Consider the following 23,590-nt stretch of genomic DNA (forward strand, 5'->3'; position numbering starts at 1 on the left):
CCGCTTACCGATTTTACATATGACCAAAACTTTTTAGGGTTCTTGTTTAGATTGTTTGCCAATGTTTTATGTTCGAATTCGTTGAATGCTTCTCTCATTGCTCTCTTTACGCTCTTTTTCGCTTCGTTCAGCTTTTCCTTATCAGCTATGATTCGACTACTCTTAAACCTATGATGAAGCTTTCTTTGTTTCCGTAGTACCTTTCGTACATGATTGTTATACCACGGTGGATCTTTCCCCTCGCTTTGGACCTTAGTCGGTACGAACTTATCTAAGGCGTACTGGACGATGTTTCTGAATTTTTTCCATTTTTGTTCCACATCCTCTTCCTCAGAAATGAACGTTTGATGGTGGTCACTCAGATATTCTGCGATTTGTGCCCTATCACTCTTGTTAAGCAAATATATTTTCCTTCCTTTCTTGGCATTTCTTATTACACTTGTAGTCATTGATGCAACCACTGACTTATGATCACTGATACCCTCTTCTACATTCACGGAGTCGAAAAGTTCCGGTCTATTTGTTGCTATGAGGTCTAAAACGTTAGCTTCACGAGTTGGTTCTCTAACTATCTGCTCGAAGTAATTCTCGGACAAGGCAGTCAGGATAATGTCACAAGAGTCTCTGTCCCTGGCTCCAGTTCTGATTGTGTGACTATCCCATTCTATACCTGGTAGATTGAAGTCTACCCCTATTACAATAGTATGATCACGAAACTTCTTCACGACGTTCTGCAGGTTCTCTCTGAGGCGCTCAACTACTACGGTTGCTGATGCAGGTGGTCTATAGAAGCATCCGACTATCATATCTGACCCACCTTTGATACTTAACTTAACCCAGATTATTTCACATTCGCATTCGCTAATAACTTCACTGGATATTATTGAATTCTTTACTGCTATAAATACTCCTCCACCATTGGCGTTTATCCTATCCTTGCGGTATATATTCCATTCTGTGTCTAGGATTTCGTTACTGTTCACTTCCGGTTTTAACCAACTTTCCGTTCCTAATACTATATGCGCACTATTTCCTTCAATAAGAGATACTAATTCAGGAACCTTGCCCTGGATACTCCTGCAGTTTACCAATATTACGTTGACTTTTCCTGTTTTTGGTCTCTGAGGACGGACGTTCTTTATCAACGATGATAATGTCCTCTCTGGTAAGCCGTCAGGTATTTTATCGTTTCGCCCAAGGGGGGGTCCCTCTAACCTAAAAAACCCCCGTGTGCACGCCACATGTATCAACTTTACTGCCATAGGTGCACGGTACAAAGTATGTGCGTAGTTAGCGGTCAATGTAAGAAGAATGATGTTGAAACATTCGTTTCGCATGCTGTAACCTGCACCACATTCAGACACGTGCTATGCTATTGTCATCATGATCATCATCATCATCACCATTTAAGACTTATTATGCGTTTCAGCGTTCAGCCTGGAGCATAGTACCCCTTATAAAGTTCCTCCGTGATCCCCTATTCAATGCCAACATTGGTGCCTTTCTGATGTTAAGCCTAGTACTTCAAAATCATTCTTAACCGAATACAGGTATCTTCTCCTTGGTCTACCCCGACTCCTCCTACCCTCTACTGTTGAACCCATGAGTCTCTTGGGTAGGCTTGCTTCTCCCATGCGTGTAACATGACCCCACCATCTAAGCCTGTTCGCCCTGACTGCTACATCTAAAGAGTTCATTCGCAGTTTTTCTTTGATTTCCTCATTATGGTCACCCTCCTGCCATTGTTGCCATCTACTAGTACCTGCAATCATCCTAGCTACTTTCATATCCGTAACCTCAACCTTGTTGATAAGGTAACCAGAATCAAATGGTTCAAATGGCTCTGAGCACTATGGGACTCAACTGCTGTGGTCATAAGTCCCCTAGAACTTAGAACTACTTAAACCTAACTAACCTAAGGACAGCACACAACACCCAGCCATCACGAGGCAGAGAAAATCCCTGACCCCGCCGGGAATCGAACCCGGGAACTCGGGCGTGGGAAGCGAGAACGCTACCGCACGACCACGAGATGCGGGCAAACCAGAATCCACCCAGCTTTCGCTCCCATACAACAAAGTTGGTAGAAAGATTGAACGGAGCACCGATAACTTAGTCTTGGTACTGACTTCCTTCTTGCAGAAGAGAGTAGATCGTAGCTGAGCGCTCACTGCATTAGCTTTGCTACACATCGCTTCCAGTTCTTTCACTATGTTGCCATCCTGTGAGAATATGCATCCTAAGTACTTGAAACCGTCCAACTGTTCTAACTTTGTTCCTCCTACTTGGCACTCAATCCGTTTATATCTCTTTCCCACTGACATTACTTTGGTTTTGGAGATGCTAATCTCATACCATAGTCCTTACATTTCTGATCTAGCTCTGAAATATTACTTTGCAAACTTTCAATCGAATCTGCCATCACAACTAAGTCATCCGCATATGCGAGACTGCTTATTTTGTGTTCACATATCTTAATCTCACCCAGCCAGTCTATTGTTTTCAACATATCATCCATAAATAATATGAACAACAGTGGTGTTTAAAAACAAAAACTATTAGTCACGTATGTATTCAGCATTACTGTCTTACGATATATTAATAATAGTAACGATATTTTAAAAAGCAACACAACTGAACTCTTGTTCATTCTCAAATCAAATGGTTCAAATGGCTCTGAGCACTATGGGACTTAACATCTGAGGTCATCAGTCCCCTAGAACTTAGAACTACTTAAACCTAACTAACCTAAGGACGTCACACACATCCATGCCCGAGGCAGGATTCGAACCTGCGACCGTAGCAGTCGCGCGGTTCAGGACGGAAACGCCTAGAACCGCTCGGCCATCGTGGCCGGCTGTTCATTCTCAAATTACAATTTACCTCTCAGGGGGTAACAATCGACGGGTTGGGAACCAGTGAAATAGCTGATAATTTGGACTGCTGATATTACAAATCCGACGTATTATGGCCAGCAGCTGTGTGTCCTGTCTTCGTAATCTTCATGGTGACATCTTTGCGCAAGATAATGCAAGACCGCATGTTGCCAAGGCTGTCGCAACGCGCCGCGATTATGACGTCGTTCGACCTTCCCTTTGGGCAGCACGTATTCCATATCTCTAAACCATCGAAAGCATCTGTTTATATGCTGCGGAGAGAGGAGTACAACGAAGAGCTAGGACGACAGGTGAATAACATGAGACTGAAGCAGTATGGAATGGCGTATCAGTATCTGATTGCAGGCCCAGTTTGACGCTACGCTACGCTGGGTTAGAGCCATTGTTGCTGCCACAGGTGGGAGTTCCGTACTAAATTTCACATTACTGATGCTCACGAATCGTAGCGCCTAGACCGAGTAAGTGACATCATCGGTGTCACGAACGCACCCAATTCAGCAACGCACAACCTGTGTCTGGCAAGACGCTGCTAGGCAGGGGGGGGGGGGGTTGTTGGTGGTGCGGGGGAAGGGGGGGGGGTGTTCCCCGTGTGGGATAGTGTCGTGGGCGCGGAGCAGGTGTCGCGTGCGGATTTTTGCTGCACCGCCCCGCGCCGCGCGGCTGCGACAACTGTGTGACCGGCAGATGCCGCGGCAGGGCTCTCTGGCGAGGCCAGAACGCCATTGGCTCGCATCCCGGCGCCAGGTTAATTCGGGGGTTGGGAGCGCTCCACTTGCTACTCGCCCAGTGCCCGCGTGCATTCCGCAGTCTACTTTTCTCTTTATCCCACGCCAGGGACAGCTGCTCACAGCGGGATTACTTCGCGTTACTTCACAAGTAAGTACTGCACTGCCGCCGCCACCACCACCTACACCTCAGGTTGACATCGCTGAATGACGGATGGCTCCAGCTGCTACCTCTGACTGCGCTGCATGTGTGATGCCCACATACAGAAACAAATATTACGTTACAGTGTATTTCGGTCCAGTCAGTGCGTAGCACCAGCGTGTTTCAAAATATAATATACTGAAGTGAATGCGATTTTGATCCGTCTTTGCACTGTCACGTACATCCACAATGGCCAAATGGACGACATTTTGCTGAAAATTGACAGTGATCTTGACATGTGTTTTCAGTTGTATAAAATGTTACGGATATTACAACCGTTCGTTTCTGTGGTTCACTTTTCTCGACATCCACGAGTGGCTATTGGACTACATTGAATGTCAGCTGGCAGAAGCATCTCCCGTCTGTCGCGACTATTTGCAATAATTAACTGAGACGGTACGGTTCGAATTCTCTGGGGATGTAGTGCGGTACCTTATCGAGTAACAGGCGTAGTCTTCTCAAATTGCAGTACGGTTTTCTTGGCAAAAGTCGAATGAAGCTTTCTTACAGTTATTTATAGATTCTAATTCATTCGTTCTCCCTCAGCAGTGCCGGCCAGCAAGACGGTGCATCTGAGAAACAGCACGTGACAATGTTACTATGGGAAAACGACATACCAGTCAGTTGCTCACTGGATAAAACGGAATTTCCAATTCCAAAAACTTTCACCACAAACAAAATTCACTGCTACAGTTTTGTTCTATGTGAAGCTTTAATACTTTCTAATATTCTGAGTACTAATAATATTTCGTGGAAGCGCTTAAAAGGTCTGACAACGCAATGTCCAAAGTATCAAATGATGAAAGAAACATTTATATTTATGTTTTTGTTTTTTGGTTTCCAGCTATGTATTTGAGAAGCCCTCGGTTATTTTAAACTATACCGTACTGAACTGTTATTTGCAGAAAGGGGAATGGAATTAGTCAGTTATGTGCGATATCTTGTTTCTGATTTTGATTTTTGATAGATAATCATGTCTGGAACTGGTAACTGGGTTTTGGACCAAATTTTCTTGATATGTATGCCTAGCGAGTGTTTTTATTTCTGTTGCCCATGTGAAAGAAAGGACTGTTGATAATTCGCTCAAAATGTACTAACAGACTCCTATCGCTATCTCTGTGTTTAGGGACCCGTTACACATAGAGAAAGGCATAAGATCTGGTAATGACGTATATCATCCGAAATATTCGTCACATAAGACGTGAATGAAGACAACCAACAAAGGCATTCTTGAAATGAATAAGTTGGCATACTTATTTTTTTATTATAGTTGTGGACATAACTGATAGATTGAAAATTACGTGGTACGTTACAGAAAAAAAGCTAACATAAATATTGTAAAATAAAATAGGTTTAGGGGAGTACTTTGGACGACAGGTATATGTTGAGAGATGGCTTCCGTCAAGTTAGAAAATATACGTATTTCCAGGAATAATGTAGCTTCATGGTTTATAGGCTTGTGCTACTTTATACTCATTCCAAAGCCGTGGGTCGAAAATATACTCTGTTAAGTAGCTTTCCTGAGTGTCCAGAACACCTACAGGAATGGAGCCAGCTGACGTCCTCGACCACGCCGATATTGCGACAAGTGAAAACCCTGTCATTTTCAATGGAAAACTGCAGCAAGTAAGCGCTGTGCAAGTGAATTTAAAACTTCGGCTTACAGAGAAATTCTTGGAAAAATAATACACACACACACACACACACACACACACACACACACACACACACACTACAAACACTAGCACCATCTCACCATCTCAGAACCAAAGATTACCGATGTCAGAAGTTATCGATAGAGAAAATTAGTAAACAACATGTCCATCAACTCTGTCCTTCTGTTTTTTTTTCACAAAGGAGGGAGCAAAATTCCAAACAGAATTTAAACAAAAACCTACCTCCGTCTCTGTATAAGAGGGTACTTGCTAGTTTAATTTCAGCTACTTCTATAATAACACTGTCCCAATGGCTGGAAGTGCATGCCAGAATTTCGGTGTTGTTGTATTCCATAGGATGTCCGGTGACAGGACAACAGTCGGGAATCGCAGATTTGTTCAGCTGTTGTAACAGTGTGTGACGTTTATATTCAGTGCACCGGTACTCGTGCTCCACGGTCCTGACAGTCTGACAAACGTATGACATGTCACAGCTGCAATACGGTAGACATTCGCCTTATGTAAACCAAGATCATCCTAAAAGGACCTAATTTTAGATGGAGGTCAGAAAATACGTTTCACATCATATTTTCGCACATACGACGAATCTTGCTGGAGATGCTCCCTGGGTAAGGCAGGAAGTCCGTAGAACTTGGTGCCAACTCGATGTTGTCGTCACTCAAACGGCGCACGGTTGGTCGATAGTAGTAGGGTAGTGGGATTGTCACTCCACTTTTAATATCAAATTGATATGAAAATTAATTAAATTGAACAATTAATCATCCTCACCTCCGCCCACACCCGTCCCCGACCACGTCCTCCCCCCCCCCCCCACCACCCCCGAAAGACGTCACGTGTTATCTCAGCTGCATGTGTGCCCCAGCCCCGTCATCCCCCTTCAACCACCCCCCCCCCCCTCCCGTCAACCTACCCTATTGTTGGGAATTTCAAAATTTGTCGGGAAATTCGAATTTTGGCGGGAATTTCGAATTTTGGTAGGAATCTCTTTTGTCCCAGAGCTGTGCTGACATCCCCCCCCCCCCCTCCACCGAGGAATTGGCGGGAAATTAAAATTGGCGGTATCCTTTCTTGGACTCGAACCCTGGTCCTCTCAGACTGAAATCCTAGGTGTACGCCCCTAACACAATTAAACCACCTGAGGGGCTTGGAATTGATGGTAAATTATAAATCTCGATGCCCCGTCCGGGATTCGAACCCTGGTGCTCCTGGCTGGAAAGCCCAAGTGCACCCCTTAACACATGAAAACTGTTCAGATGTGGGAGAGGAAATTTAAGTTAGTGTACTTATTTTGGTCAGGAAACTGACGCAAAGATCGATCCTAATTACGTAATTAATTACAAAGATCGGCCCTAATTATACAACTATATGCATAGCGCTACACAAGGGCGGTATAAAAACGCAATACAGCTCAAAAATGGTTCGAATGGCTCTGAGCACTATGGAACTTAACTTCTGAGGTCATCAGTCCCCTAGAACGTAGAACTACTTGAACCTAACTAACGTAAGGACATCACACACGTCCATGCCCGAGGCAGGATTCGAACCTGCGACCGTAGCGGTCCCGCGGTTCCAGACTGTAGCGCCTAGAACCGCTCGGCTACCCCGGCCGGCGTAATACAGCTCAAAAACTGACGATACCATACAACTGGTGTTATCCTGCTGGGAAAAAACTTTCGCAACACCACTCGAAACTAGCGGCAGACACACTCAAACTGTACCCTACACCTACAAGCTGGCAGGAAAAAGGCAGGGGTGTAAGGTACTATCTTTATTGTTTTTGGTGGGGAACACGTTCAACTGACAAGATGCTGGTGTTGCTCAGAGAGGAGTTTAAACAGTGTATTACCTGTAGGTGTAGAGTATCTATCACTGTTTGACGTCAGAGTTCGCTACAGATGCCTGGTCGAAAACCATCCTGCAGCCCAGGTAATTGAAGCCAATACGCACTACCACAACTGATGGGAAAAATGCATCACAGTTCTAATTACACTTCGAAATTGTTGTGAAAAAAACAGCACACATAATGAACAGGTCATAATGCAGCACATATACTGGGGGAAAATTGTCGTCCTAAAAGACTGCAGATAGCAGAGGGGGTGGTAGTTGAACGTGCGTTCTTCTCGATGTACAGCCACAAACTGCGAAAAACCAAGGCCTTCTCATTTACCCTCACAGCTCCCCCTCCCCCCAACTACGATGCTCTGCCAAGTGTCTCGCGCTCCCGCCACCACCCTCTAAGGCCGCTGCCCGCACTCGGCTTTCAACCATACGGCCACCGTCTTAAAGCGACACTCCTACGCCTACACCCAGTCAACTAAACAATAGGAGATAAAAGGACGGCCTCCTCAAGTGCAACTTGTTCATCTAAAATATAGCGACAGAGCCCCCACGCACTGCAGACACGCCCACACTGCCGCTCCCTTTGCGCCACTCACGATACACGACATGGCCTCAGACGACGGTCCTAGACAACACAAAACGGAAATTAAGTAGCATAACCTCATCCATCCGGAGAACTGTCCACTTGACCCACAAAACTCGGCTTTCCACCCTCTAACGGCAACACAGTAGCGTGTACAGTCAACTAAATAATAGGAGCCGAAAGGACAGCCGCCTCAAGTGCAACTTATTCGTCTAAAATATAGCGACAGAGCAGAACATTGGCTTGGCACTGGTCATTCAGTGGAACATAACAATACGGATATTCTAGCATCCACTTCTAGCTGCTGGGATAGTGTCATTAAGGGAGCAGTTGCGGTTAAATTGGCAAGTAACCTTGCAAATAGAGATGGAGGTTTTTACTTGAATTCTGCGTGGGATCGTGCTGTCTCCCTTGCCAAAAAACAGGAGGACAGATTTAATGTTACCTCAGCTGTTGTTTACTAATTTTCACGATGGCTAACTTCTGGTGCCAGTCGCTTTTGGCTGTGCGGGGCTAGCGTATACGCGCGCGCGCGCGCGCGTGTTTGTGTGTGTGTGTGTGTGTGTGTGTTACCTTACCGTAATTGCTCTGAAAACCGAGGTTCAGAATTCACTTTCACAGCGGTTACTTGCTGCAGTTTTGCCTTGAAAATGCCTTTAAATGTCAGGTTGATCGGCTGTCGACATATACGTGGTTGTCGACAACCTTATCCGGCTGCTTCGCCGTAAGTTATCTGAACATTGTGTAAGCTGGGAGACTTTCCTGACTGCTTTTTCAGCTTTGTTGCAGACCGAAGTTTCGTTTTACTGATCGGTTTCACAAACGTAAGCTACGTTTTACAAATATGTGCAGCAAAGCTTACAAGTAAGGACGAAACAGAAGTAGATGACAAATTTAGTGGGGCACTGATGGTGTAAGATATAGGCTACAGTTAGAAAGGAAAACCTGGGAAATCGACATTGTTGGATGGCGATTTGAGTGCTGCTATTCCTTAATACGAGCCTACTTTCTCAACGATTATACAGCGTACATGAAGAAACACAATAAACTTAATTAATTTCAGCTCACACCACATGTAACGAAAAAAAAAAAAAATAACAAAATTTTCATAATCTGTAAAATGCCTTCGTAATTCTGGATTATGCACTAACGTTTGAAATTGTTGGAAGGCAGAAATACTACTTTACACTAATAAAACATGTATTTCTAGAAAGTATGGTGAGAAAAAATTACATTATTTACCAGAGGCGTTGAACGGGCAGTGAGATGCGATGGCATTCTAAAATACACCCCTTTATATCAGTCCTCTGATGAAGGACCCAAATTCGTCGACATTTTTAGTTTTGCGCCTTTCAGTGCTTGCTCAACGTCTCTTATGTACGTCAGTGGCGTCCTTTTCCGGCAGCTTAGTTCATATTCCCCCTAGGATCCTATTAAATAGTTTCAAAACGTTATAGTAATAACTGATCTTCTCCTTGCAAATTATTTATTTTTGCGCATGTATTTCTCCTTTTTTTCTAAGTAGAACAATTTCATGTTTAGAGGAGAAAGACACAATACTGGTGTTATATTTCTGCAATTTATTCATTTATGAATCGGTTTTCGAATTTTATGGACTTCGTCAGATACCGCATGAATCGATAACTATCACTCTTGCTAATTGTTTGGTTTTCACACTAACCAGTGATAAATATATGATTTGCTTTTTCATCTCTACTGTTACTCCACAACGAATATATTAGAAATCTTATCTCATCCACAAAGACGGATCGTCAAATACTTCCTTTCTGATGGATCAAATTGTAACTGCGATACTAGCCGTCCATTTGACCAATGACGTAGTGAATCAACATGCGTCAGGCTACGTGAACACCATGGCGACTATAATGTGATAATGCTTGTCCATGTTCTGTAGCTTAAATAAAGCAGTAAATATTTAACAAAATTTATTGCATCTGTATAAGAAATGTTAGTTACAAGTACAGAGAAACGTGTATAGGAAAGCTAAAAATGTCTATTGTCGCAAAAAACGGTTCTACAACTGTACCGCAATGAAAATAAACATATTATCGTGAAGAGAAAAGATCAATAGATCGACGAAATATTAAAATTTTCATCAGAATAGGAGAGACAAGTTTTTGTTTGTCATGACCAAATAAAAACATTATTTGTCTCGGAACCAACGAATGAACGATAAACAATAACGGTATTAAGAAATTAAATTCAATATACGTACCAAGAAGTGATGTCACAGTAGCCGTTACATCGTACATTTCCTTAGTGACCTATTTTTGCAAATTTCGCCGTGATGTAAAGCATATTCTTCTGCGTCAGATTTTGTCTCGCGCTGCTGGCGAAATTGTCAATGAGTTTCATGGTAGTTGTATTCTCCGAAATTTACTGCTTAAAGAAGTGAAATCTAGCAACACTTCGTAGAACAAACGAGTGGAACAACCGATCTATTTATTCGTTACCGCGCAACGGTCTTCGTGTCGTGTCGTCATTCGAGTATTGTTGAACATCGCGAGTCATGGCGGAATGACAGCCGGACATCGTTCGCCCGAGGGGTAAGGGTTGTCTGCGGCGTAGTTTTTTTAATTTATTTTTTTAAAATGCCATTCTTCATAAAAACAATCTTAAGCAGGTAGGAGACGAGGTACTGGCAGAAGTACGGCTGTGAGGACGGGGTGTGAGTCATGCATGGGTAGCTCAGACGGTGGAGCACTTGCCCGCAAAAGGCAAAGGTCCAGAGTCCGAGTCTCGATCCGGCACACAGTTTTAATCTGCCAGGAAGTTTCATATCAGCGCACACTCCGATGCAGAGTGAAATACTCATTCTGGAAACTTAAGCGTAATTTTTAAAAATGTTTTCACATTTCATGAAAACCTAACCCTTAATCGCCTTTTTAGTACAATTTCCACCACCACTTGCTATAACGAGTGGCCAACTTATACATTCGACTTCCATAAGAAATCTTCTGTCTTACTATGCCAGCACTGCAGCTTGACATCATCGGATTTCTCGTGGCACTGACTTAATAGATGTCTTTTTTATTCCTATTTTATTTTATTTCCACAAGTGCAGGAACAAGTAGCAATCACTGGCAGTCAATACAGTACCGCTGAAGGAAATTCAAAACTCTGGTTAAGAGTGGTGTTGTGCACCTCAGTCAGCAATTACGGTACCCAGTGTGAATACACCTTCGGGTAATTCACACTTTCTGTAAGAATTTCGAACGGAACACCTCTTGAAACTTGGGGAGACTCGTTAGATATCGCTGGAACTAAACTGCGTCAATTTTTGAAATTTTTTTACAGATTTTGTGCATCTGGTCTTCAGTCGTACCTGGTGCTCACCTATTTTGCTCTTCGTTCTGATCATTAGTACGGAATTTATTATATGCCCCAACTCACTTTCTTATAAGCCCGTGGCTCATAGTGTTTCACCCACAAACTTCTCAGATTTTCCGATGAATTTTCACCGCTTTCACTTGTTACACAGGCAGAAAATATCATTGTGTGTAATTTCCAATCGATGACATTCAGGGTCACGGTTTCGATTCCCGGCGGGGTGAGGGATGTTCACTTGCCTCGAGATGACTGGGTGTTTGTGTTGTCCTCATGATTTCATCATCATTCCTGCAAGTGGCGAGGTTGGGCTGAGCACAGGTTGGGAATTTGTACGGGCTCTGATAACCGCGCAGTTGAGCGCCCCACAAACCAAACATCATCATCATCATCATCATCGATGGGATTTTCAGTTAACGAAGATATTATAAAAAATGAGCACAGATAAAAGCGAACATGGACGCACGCTTGCAATGTGGCGTCTGTAGGTAGCCAATGGATGCTCAGAGAATATGAAATAAAGGGAAAAATATCGCGACGCCAAGAAGGAGTTGTGCGACATAGCCATCAGTTGATGAGCATGTTTATACATCTGAAATACATCTATTCCAATTTCGCGCCAGTCGCATAAGAGTTGAGCTAGTAGCGCCATTAGGACGATGTAAATCGGGTTTGCTTTAAATACACGTCTTGAGCGTAAGTTACTTTTGAGACAGGACGTGGTGAGTTGATTTTAGTCAAGAGTGCCTGTGAGGCGACGAAGACGCCATGATCACACTCAGAGTTTCAACGAGATCGTGTAATAGGGCTGCTAGAAGGTGGATGTTCTTTGTGCGACATTGCAGGAAGACTTGGCAGGAATGTAGTCACTGCTTACGACTACTGTCAATGGTGATCACGAGAATGTACGATCACAAGAAGATCCGGGTCCGGACGGCCACATAACACTGCCAAGAAAGAAGACCATTGTGTTTTGCGTTTGGCCCTGGCGCATCGTGTTGCATCTGCAGCACAAATCTGAGCAGCATTTGGCATCACAGTGACATAACGAACTGTTACAAATCGTTAACTTCGAGGAAATTTCCGAGCCAGAAGCCCTGTAGCGTGCATTCCACTGACCCAAACCACCATTTGCAACGTCCGTGACATCGAGCGAGAGCTCATTGGAGGGAAGGGTGGAGGGCTGTCGTGTTTTCTGATGAAAGTTGGTTCTGTCTCGGTGCCAGTGATGGCCCTGTGTTGGTTATGACAAGGCCAGTTGTGGGCCAGCAACCAGTCTGTCTGCATGCTAGATATACTTGATCTACACCTGGAGATCTGGGCTGCTGTTTCGTGTGACAGCAGGAGCACTCTCGTGGTTATCCCACGCACTCATCATCATTGTCATCTTCATCACCATCATCGTCGTCATTGCTATTGTCATGAGCCATTTATCATCCACTGCTGGACATAGGCCTCTTCCAGTCACCTCCAAACATAGCAGTCTTCAGATCTTCGCATCCATGTTTGTCCTTGTAGTTTCTTTATACCTAGGCCTCTAGGTATTTCTTATCGCGAGGTATGCAATACAGGATCTCCCATCATTTCTTTTCGTTGTATAGCCAGCCAACGTCCACTTCAGTTTACGAACAGTCACTACCACGTCCTTAAGTCTTTGAGTTACCTATTTGTTTGTTTTTATGTCCCGTCTCGCAACGCCAGACGTTCAGTTTTTCATTATTCGTTTGGTACGACTCACTAACGCTCCCAAACTTTTACCTGCTCAACACCCGACTTCACCAACTTGCCCGAAAATGCCCTCACTGCCATTACCCGAACTCCGCAACTAGCAGCAGATCCGTGATTTTTTCTTGCCCACGCCCCATAACACGGCTGAATCCATATTGTACGAGTGCAGCAATGTTAAGCTAAAGAGTATCATTACATTTTTACTACATAATTTTAAAATGCAAAGGTTGGTACGAAACACACTTCCACAAGTGAAATCTGTCCGTTTCAACAGTTTGTCAGTCCGAAATTTGGTTTTGGGTGAATACTTGTCTTTCTTTGGGTTTCTTGTCAGTTCTTGGCATGGCACCAGAACCGATACTTTGTAGCCGAATATATGAAACTGTTTGTACTCTTGTCAAGTTAATCACAAAAATGTGTTAGTCGATTCAATCTTGGAGTTAAAACTAGAATTAAAACTCTGCCACGAGTTTCTCTTTCTCCAAAGAGAAGAAATTCCCCTACACAAATATATGTATTCGTCATTTTACCTGAAAGGGAAGTTGCGAAATTAGGTTTGACTTTTTCTGAGTTTCCCTTCGGACAACCCTCAGTTTTTTGGACCGCTTGTATATTTAAAATCCATCTTTCACTTACTACTGGGTTCAGATTTTGCACTTAGGACACCTTAGGAATTTACTTCTCAGTACAACATTCATTTTCCGAAATGAGCTCCAAGCCATTTTTACCCTTCCGTTTGTTCTCCAACGGCTTGTTATTTTCATTTGACCTAAGTATACTATTCTCCAAACGGCATACTGACTGTACAATATTTTCGTCTCAATGTAATTAAACCTCAGGCCCTCTGTCATATTTGCTGTGTTCAGTTGCCACGCGGTTTAAGGTGACTTGCCACGGTTCGCGTTGCTCCACCGTCGGAGGTTCGAGTCCTCCCTCGGGCACAGATGCGTGTGTTGTCCTTAGCGTAAATTAGTTTAAGTTAGATTAAGTAGTGTGTAAGCCTAGGAACAGATGACCTAAGCAGTTTGGTCCCACAGGAACTTACCACAAATTCCCAAATTTATTCCCCATTCTTTGCTTAAGTACTTCCGTATCAGGAAGTCAACAAAACAATGTCACTGCAAACTGAACGGTGGTTCAGATGAGATTCGTTTATGCATACTTCCTTTTCATCCCGGTTTAATTAATTTAATACCTCTTTCAAGGCTGCAAAAATAGCTGTGAGGTGGAGCCCCTTGTCTAAAGTTTTTCTAAACTACAAACGTGACACTCTGTTTATGTAACTGAGTGAAAGTTAAAGCTTTACTGTGAACGCACTTTAACAAAAATTGCTATATATTGGCAATGAAAATTCTATCACCCACCAGTATTCACACTGAGCACATTGACGGAAATTGTCGCTGCACCAGCGTGCATTAGCCTCTTCGGTTACAGTGTCAAATGTTTTTAATATTACCAACAACTACTAATATCTGCAGTACCATTTGTATGGGATGTAAATACCGAACATGATCTCGCTATTGATGACTAATTACTTGTAGAAATTAGCTTACTTAACATTGCTGCGGTACCAGTGTTACTTACTCATCGGTCTACTCTTAGCACCTGTCACAACCTTTCTTCTAAAAGGAAGACTTTCTACGTCGTTTCCATTGCTGCCTAAGTCACTTCCTTCCGTTCGAGTGTAAGGAGAAGCTGAGGAGAAAAATTGTAGCGACGTTGAAAACAGTGCGCATGCTATGATGAAGAGACCATGCAAAATAGCAAAATTTGAAGGTTAGTAACAAATCAGAGGAAAGAGAAAATTCTGTATAATGTTATCTTGTGCAGAATGCTGCGAGAAACGGCACACCGGGACTCTTTCTCGAACCGTTCCTGAAGACCACTTCGTCAACAGGACACTGAATAATCCATCTCAGGAGCCGTACGGGACCTTTAGAGATCCTCAAATCGTACCGATTGGCATGATGTAAATCTTAACGGAATGCTTCTGAACCACCTTCGTTTTGCCGATTACATTTGATTCTTTTCCCTTACTGTATATCAGATTCAACATCGAACACAAGAGATTAACAGAGTAACTTAAAACTATGGCTAAAATATCGATAATCAAAGGGATAAAATATTAGATGAAACAAATAAGTAATGGCTCTGAGCACTATGGGACCTAACTTCTGAGGTCATCAGTCCCCTAGAACTTAGAACTACTTAAACCTAACTAACCTAAGGACATCACACATATCCATGCCCGAGGCAGGATTCGAACCGGCGACCGTAGCGGTCTCGCGGTTTCAGACTGTAGCGCCTAGAACCGCTGATCTTATCAGAAACTATTTTTACTTTTCTTGAAGTAGTGATTTCAAATATGCTGTTGCGTAAGGTTTCGAACATAAACTGACTGGCCAAAAGTCACGGGAAGGATTGTCCCGTTTGAAAACGTGCAGTGTAGCATTCCCAAGTGCTGTTGTTGGATGCAGCGTACGGCACGATTGAAGATATGGTACGTGAACAGCCTATACAGACTGGTTGGTAATCTTCTCTATCTGATAACAAGTATCCGGGCACTTTTACGATATGCGGAATTGACCACTTGCTGTCACTGTAGGTGGACCCGTCAGTATAAACGTAGGTGGGAAGTACTGTGTTGCCAGCAGAGATGCAATAACAGTGGGATGGGTCGATCAGACGAGATCAGTCAATGGATGTCACGTGAGTAACAAATCCAACAGGAACATTATAACCCTTGTAAAACTGTCCAGGTAGATTGTTGGTAAAGCGCTTATGAAGATGACACGCGAAGGAACAACCATGGCTAAATCAAGACAAGGCACACCACTTGTGCTAACAGATAGGAACCGTCGAGGACTGCGGAGTGTGGTTCTACCAAAATCGCATGAAATCAGCGAAAATAAGCACTCGCGAGTTCCAAAGTGCTACTAGTAATCCAGCTATCACGATGACTGTGCGAGGGAGTTAAAAAGAATGCTGAAACAGCTTCTCAAATGCCTCACATTTTTGTAGTCCATGCTATGTGACGCTTGAAGTGATGTAAAGGGTGGCACTACTGGACAATAGATGACTGGAAATGAGTGGTTAGGAGCAATGAATGGCGATATACTGCGAAAATCCGACAGAAGGTTTTGGATTTAGCGAATGGCTGGAGAACGTAACCTACAATCATGTGTAGTGTCAGTAGTGAAATATTGAGGAGATGGTGTTCCGGTATGACGGTGTTTTTTTCCTGTTAAGTTGTGGACTCCTTATTGCGCTTATGAGAACATTAAATTCGGTAGGATGTGAGCAAACTGTGGAGCAATGTGTACTGACTACAGAGGAACAGCGGGGAGACGGCGACTATATAAGAGTGAAATGCAGCTTAGGGTAAAGCAGCATCTATGACGCAAAGTTTAGTTGACAATAACATTCCTAAAATGGACTGACCTGCCTAAAACCACGAGTTGCGTGCCTTCGAGTTCTGCAGGTCGCTAACCTTGGAGCAGTGCACCAGATCCCTTACGAAACCACACGGGAAGAAACACAGTGGTGTGAGGTCATGGCTTCGTGGTGACATCTCGTCCAATCTACCAATCCGGAAACGTTTCATCTAGAAATTGACGCACATTTAGAGATTAGTGGAGTGGTACCCCATCCTGCCGGAATATGACATAAGGTTGCAGGTGTTACAATTATAACACAGCAAACTCTTGTAGCAAGTTCCAGTAAACACCACTGTTGAAGGCAGACTCGATGAAATAGAGTGGACCAATGTTGCAATTGTGCATCAGTCCGCACCAAACATTGACCTTGGGAATGTCTCTTTCCATTTCACGTGTAACACGAGGATGCTGTGAACCCAATATATGAACGTTAGGACAATTCATTTTGCCGGATACATGTAACATAGCATCGGAGAAACAAATCTAAAAAAAAAAGTCATTGTTTGCGTCAGTCTTGCGTAGTATGTCCGCAGCAAACTGTTCGCACTGGGATCTGCCCGTAGGCTTTAGTGCCTATAGCAGCTGCATCTTGTAGAGATATAGTCGTAACTTGTGCGAGATATTGAGCACTGTTGATTGTCTTATTTCCAGCTCTCTGACGGCTGCATCTACCCATTTTGTCGGACTCTTTATAAACGCCTGCCGTACCTCGTCCATGTTGGCGTCTGAAACAGATGGGCGGTCCGCTCCCTTTTTGTGGAGAAACTACCTGTGTCCATAAATGACGTATGCTAAGAATGAATATGTGGTCGGGACGGTGGTTGCCTTCCATAACGTGTTCGAAATTTTCGTTATACTTGGATATACTTGGATACCAAAGCTTTTGACAATGTTGACTGGAATACTCTCTTTCAAATTCTAAAGGTGGCAGGGGTAAAATACAGGGAGCGAAAGGCTATTTACAATTTGTACAGAAACCAGATGGCAGTTATAAGAGTCGAGGGACATGAAAGGGAAGCAGTGGTTGGGAAGGGAGTAAGACAGGGTTGTAGCCTCTCCCCGATGTTGTTCAATCTGTATATTGAGCAAGCAGTAAAGGAAACAAAAGAAAAATTCGGAGTAGGTATTAAAATTCATGGAGAAGAAATAAAAACTTTGAGGTTCGCCGATGACATTGTAATTCTGTCAGAGACAGCAAAGGACTTGGAAGAGCAGTTGAATGGAATGGACAGTGTCTTGAAAGGAGGATATAAGATGAACATCAACAAAAGCAAAACAAGGATAATGGAATGTAGTCTCATTAAGTCGGGTGATGCTGAGGGAATTAGATTAGGAAATGAGGCACTTAAAGTAGTAAAGGAGTTTTGCTGTTTGGGGAGCAAAATAACTGATGATGGTCGAAGTAGAGAGGATATAAAATGTAGGCTGGCAATGGCAAGGAAAGCGTTTCTGAAGAAGAGAAATTTGTTAACATCCAGTATTGATTTAAGTGTCAGGAAGTCATTTCTGAAAGTATTCGTATGGAGTGTAGCCATGTATGGAAGTGAAACATGGACGATAAATAGTTTGGACAAGAAGAGAATAGAAGCTTTCGAAATGTGGTGCTACAGAAGAATGCTGAAGGTTAGATGGGTAGATCACATAACTAATGAGGAAGTATTGAATAGGATTGGGGAGAAGAGAAGTTTGTGGCACAACTTGACCAGAAGAAGGGATCGGTTGGTAGGACATGTTCTGAGGCATCAAGGGATCACCAATTTAGTATTGGAGGGCAGCGTGGAGGGTAAAAATCGTAGAGGGAGACCAAGAGATGAATACAGTAAGCAGATTCAGAAGGATGTAGGTTGCAGTAGGTACTGGGAGATGAAAAAGCTTGCACAGGATAGAGTAGCATGGAGAGCTGCATCAAACCAGTCTCAGGACTGAAGACCACAACAACAACAACTTGGATACCGGACGTCGTCTATATGAACCAGGCCAAACAATGAGCTTTCTCATGTGGCGTCTACTTTTGTCAAGTTTTCAAGTTCAGTTTTACGTCACCTGAAACGTAAAAAAATTATGAATTATCTTATCACATATTAAAAACCATTTCTTAATATCTACATTCATACTCATAAATTAAGGATAATTGCAGAATGTGGTGCCACACAACGTGGCACTACACAAAACTGGCGCTAATAGCATAGGCACATAGGGAACACACACGACACAGATCTGTAAGTCAACGATACCACGAATAAGCCATGACTGTTCAGTCGTCTGTAGACTGTATGTCTGGAGACAACTGTTCCAGTGGCTGCAGTAAGGTCCCGAGCAAGGCTACCTGCAGTACTCCGTGGCCGTCTGCGGGCACTGAAGGTGAGATATCGGTCTTCTTGAGGTGTTGTACACTGTGGACGTCCCGTACTGTAGCGCCTGGACACGTTTCCTGTCTGCTTGAACCGTTGCCATAATCTTCAGATCACACTTCGTGGCACACGGAGGGCCGGTGCTACGACCCGGTGTGTTTGACCAGCCTCCAGTCGCCCTAGTATTCTGCCCCTCATAACATCATCAATATGTGTTCTTTGAGCCATTTTCAACATACAGTCATCATTAGCACGTCTGAAAACGTCTGCACGCTTACTCACTGCACCGTACTCCGACATGCACCAACACACCTCTGCGTGTGTGGACTGCTGCGAGCGCCATCGTGCGAAGACCGCAGGTCAAATGCACCACATGGTCATACTCCGAGGTGATTTCAGCCCGTAAACTGCCCACCAGACCGTTGTTTTGGCTGGCTCTGAGCACTATGGGACGTAATTTCTGAGGTCATCAGTCCCGTAGACAGAACTACTTAAACCTAAGTAAGTTAAGGACACCACACACATCCATGCCCGAGGCAGGATACGAACCTGCGACCGTAGCGGCAGCGCGGTTCCAGACTGTAGCGCCTAGAACCGCTCGGCCACTCTGGCCAGCAGCATTGTTTTACCATGTATCAGCATATCCTTAATTTATGAGCACGAATGTAGTATAGTTTTAAAGTTATTAAGGTTTTGAGTTGCAAAGATAATTTATGGGAACCCCGTATAATTTCTGTTTACTGTTGACGCTGCCGTGTCTCTATGAACCCGCCCCGTCCTCCCTCTGTCTATTTACCCTAAACTGCACAGTACTTTTGTGTATTTAAGTTTCTGAAAATCTTTTATTAATTCACGATAGATAACCGGTTATTTCAATTTTCTGCCAATATTTGTTAGTAGCTGATTTAAGAAGCAATGTACACGGAGATTTTTTCTAAACCGGAACAAATTGCAGCAAACTATCCCTGGGACGATAAAAACAAAAAGGTCATATGAACACATGGTCAGAAATGGTTTCCAAGAGAGATACACCCACTTGATGACGGAGGTAAAAGATCTTTGACAGCAACGGTTTCAATGATTGAAAGCACACGCCAGGCAAGTGGTAGTGTTCTATCTATACTACAGTCCGATTAAAATAACTTGACAGTTGACGTCTGTCACTTGCTGATACAGTGTTGCCACATAGGCTGCTGGCTACCGCTCGCTTCTATGGTGACGCAAACTCGGCAGGTCACTTCACAAATGCTGTTAAAGTGAAACGCGGAGCAATGTAGGAAGTGGCCGACGCAAAGTATGATAGAAACGCAAGATGCTCTATCGACAGCTGATTTTAATTGACCATTGACTAAGCTGCGGTAGACGAGGTGTTTTGTAGCCCCGAATTTAAACTCTTCTCCACCGCCGGTAGTGTATCATCACAAAAAAAAAAGCATTGTGACTCGTCTAATATACTGAATAAACATTTTCAGTTTTCGGGTACATAAAGCTAATATTGGATTGGTGCATATGATCGTAGTGTTTTCCTGTAAATGTAATAACCACAACAAATACACGTAAGAGAGACATTAGCCATCAGTAACATATTCGGCTTCACTATTTACATCAGTCTGCCGACGCTGGGTAACGTTTCGATTCCACGACTGTGGAAATCACGAAGTTTTGGGGCGATGAACTCGTCGTGCCATGTTCGGAGCGCATTTTCATCCAGAAAGGAAGTTCCTTGAAGGTTGTTCGATATAGAGTGGGAAAGATGGAAATATGAGGGCGCAAGGTTAAACGAATAAGATGTGCAATTATGAGGGCTCAAGGTCAGGTGAATAAGATGGCAGCGGAATGACTTACCAAAGCAGTTGCTGTATAGTGTTTTTTTGTCAGTCTACAGAATGTGGGCGGGCGTTAACGTGGAGTAGCACCACTTCACGTAGTCTTCCCGATCAGTGTTGTGGATTGTGTCTGCAACACGTGTCAGTTGTTCATAAAGACACCATTTCTCTTCACCAGTAACGATATAGGATAGGAATGGTCGGTGTTGTTCACGAGCGAACTGATGACGAGTAAGCATACGAGGGGCGTTCAGAAAGTAAGCTCCGATCGGTCGCGAAATGGAAACGACTATGAAAATCCGATAAAGCTTTGCACAGATGTGTTGGGTAGTGTCTCTAGTATAGCCCCAGTTAGCATCACGTCGCTCTTCTCATCTCTAAGCTCGCAGTGAGTGCGTAAAGATGTCCAGAAAATAGTGTCTGCCGCCAAGTACGAGGGCCTGGTGAGAAATTTCGCCTGAAGCTATGCAGCTAACATTACATAACTGTCGTGCTGTTTCTTCTTCAAGACAATTCTCAGCCGCATTCTGCAGGGGCAATGAAGATGCTCCTGCATCGTTTTCAAATGGAAATGTGAGATTACCCACAATACAGTCCGCAATTGTCTCCCCCTGAGTTTCATCTCTGGTCACATGAACCGCTGTCTTTGAAGACAACATTTTGACACAGACAACGAGGTGTAGGCCAGCGTGGAGAATTGGCGGAAAGCACTGGCGGCTGCCTTCTATGATGAGGCTATTGAAAAGTTGGTACAACGCTATGACAAAAGTCTAAGTCAGAACGGCGACTACGTAGAGAAGTAGCTGAAAGGTGTAGCTAATTGTTACAAGTAAAACATTTCTGATGTTCGCTGTGGTTTCAATTTGGCAATCAATCGGAGCTTACTTTCTGAACAGGCCTCGTATATGCACAAATGGCCACCCATTAATTTTTGTGATTTTTGCTTATTGCATGCGGTACCCATACGCCCGATTTTTCAATCTTCCACATTGCAAGCAAATGTCGCACGATGGTAGAATGGTCACACTCTGTCACATTTTCCAGTTCACTGGTGCACTGGCGTGCATCATTGTCGATTAATGCGTTTAAACCATCTTCATGAAACACCGAAGATCTTCCTTAACGTGGAGAGTCACTAACCTCAAAACGATCCTTCTTAATACGAGAAAGCTATTTTCTTACCGTGCCAACGATATTATCCCCATACACGTCGAAAATGTTTCTGACTGTTTCCGCTGTCGCACCTCTACCGAACTCAAACAGAAGGGTCTATTGGAAATGTTCCGATTTCTCCATGGGCACTCCATTTTACAGCGTCCACAGCTCCTCTCAGTGTCTCAGATGACAAAATGACAGTGTGGAGACTGAAACAGCAACATTGAACTGCAGATAAAAAAATGACACTCGATAAATAAGCCCATTGAAACTGGAATACCAGCATGCCAAACAAAAACGCACCAACCTAATAGTTTCCCGAAATGTAGCGTAGTTGCAGCTGAAACTGATGACCGACTGAAGAAATTCGTCACGCTCGAAATGCCAACTTGGTGCAGTGAGGAAGAAAGTATGAACTTTGTGCTCGGCAAGGGGAGAATTCTGTGCGCGCACCGCGGCAGGTAGAGGTGAGGTGGCCCACGGGCCCAGGTCCCGGGCGGCGGTCGCGGCTTCTATTCCTGGCGAGGCCGCCTCCGCTGTCCCGGGCCGGCTGCATCGGCCGCACACGCCTGCAGCATCGAGGCCTTCTCCAAAGGCCTCCAAATCCTTCTGCTTTTCAAGAACACTCACCCTCACCCTCGCACTCAATAACTGATTAATAATTTTACTAGGTACGATTGGCGTTGAATTTTTAATGTAATTCATTTTTTTCACGGCCAATTTCGTGTGAAAAGATGCGGAGTTTTGTTATGGGACATTGTGGCGTATTCCTGCTTCAACTCTTATAGTTTCGTGAAGTTCCGATAGGTGGCGGCGCTATGCGGAGCTTTCGAAACGACTTTCCAAGCAGAGAGCAGTCACTGAATGTCTTTTGGTGGAATACCAGAGCATCGCAGATATTCACAGGCGCTTGCGGAATGTCTACGAAGATTTGGTAGTGAACAAAAGCATATTGAGTCATTGGATGAGGCGCCTGTCTTCATCGTGGAAAGATCGCGCGAGCTTGCCCGACCTCCTGTGTGTCGTCCTGCCCCACGAATCTGAGAGCCCTGCAATGCCGGAACGTGCGGACACTCTCATTCGAGGTCATCGACAGATCACGATCAAGCACCTGCTGCACAACTGGACGTCTCTGTCGGTAGTGCTGACAGAATCGTCCACCTGTTGGCTACTGAAAGGTGTGTGCCAGCTGGATTCCTCGTCGCCTAATTAAACTAAACTAAACTGCTTCCGCACAGGCCATGAAGGCCCAAAGGTACCGACTGGCTGCCGTGTCATCCTCAGCCCACAGGCTTCACTGGATGCGAATATGGAGGGGCATGCGCTCACCACACCGCTCTTCCGGCCGTATGTCAGTTTCCGAGACCGGAGCCGCTACTTCTCAATCAAGTAGCCCCTCAGTTTGGCTCACAACGGCTGAGTGCACCCAGCTTGCCAACAGCGCTCAGCTGACTGGATGGTCACCCATCCAAGTGTTAGCCCAACCCAACAGGGCTTAACTTCGGTGATCTGACGGGAACCGGTGTTACCACTCAGGCAAGGCCGTTGGCCCTCGCCGCCTAATAGAAGACCATAAAGAGAAACTGTAAGTAGGCTGTTTAGGTTTTTTATTGGTAGCGCTCTGTATGAAAATCACTGACTGTGCTGTGCGCAGTCTGTGGCTGGTTTGCTTGTTGTTTGCTATTGTAGTGTTGGGCAGCTGGATGTGAACAGCGGGTAGCGTTGTGCAGTTGGAGGTGAGCCACCAGCAGTGGTGGATGTGGGGAGAGAGATGGCGGAGTTTTGAGAGCGGATGATCTGGACATGTGTCCATCAGAGACAGT

At 44.2% G+C, this 23,590-nt stretch overlaps 1 protein-coding gene across 2 annotated transcripts in view; it reads left to right on the forward strand.

Moving 5' to 3' along the window:
* The first annotated feature begins 3,639 nt into the window (after positions 1–3,639).
* Positions 3,640–23,590, forward strand: part of LOC124605304 — a 203,020-nt gene continuing 183,069 nt past the window's right edge. Inside the window, exon 1 of one of the 2 annotated variants that reach the window (XM_047136930.1) lies at positions 3,640–3,773. The gene's annotated coding sequence lies outside the window, so the exon portion shown is untranslated. The remainder of the gene's footprint in view (positions 3,774–23,590) is intronic. The other variant, XM_047137013.1, reaches the window with a different exon arrangement.

Source organism: Schistocerca americana, chromosome 1 (assembly GCF_021461395.2).
Source record: "Schistocerca americana isolate TAMUIC-IGC-003095 chromosome 1, iqSchAmer2.1, whole genome shotgun sequence".
Classification (NCBI taxonomy): domain Eukaryota; kingdom Metazoa; phylum Arthropoda; class Insecta; order Orthoptera; family Acrididae; genus Schistocerca; species Schistocerca americana.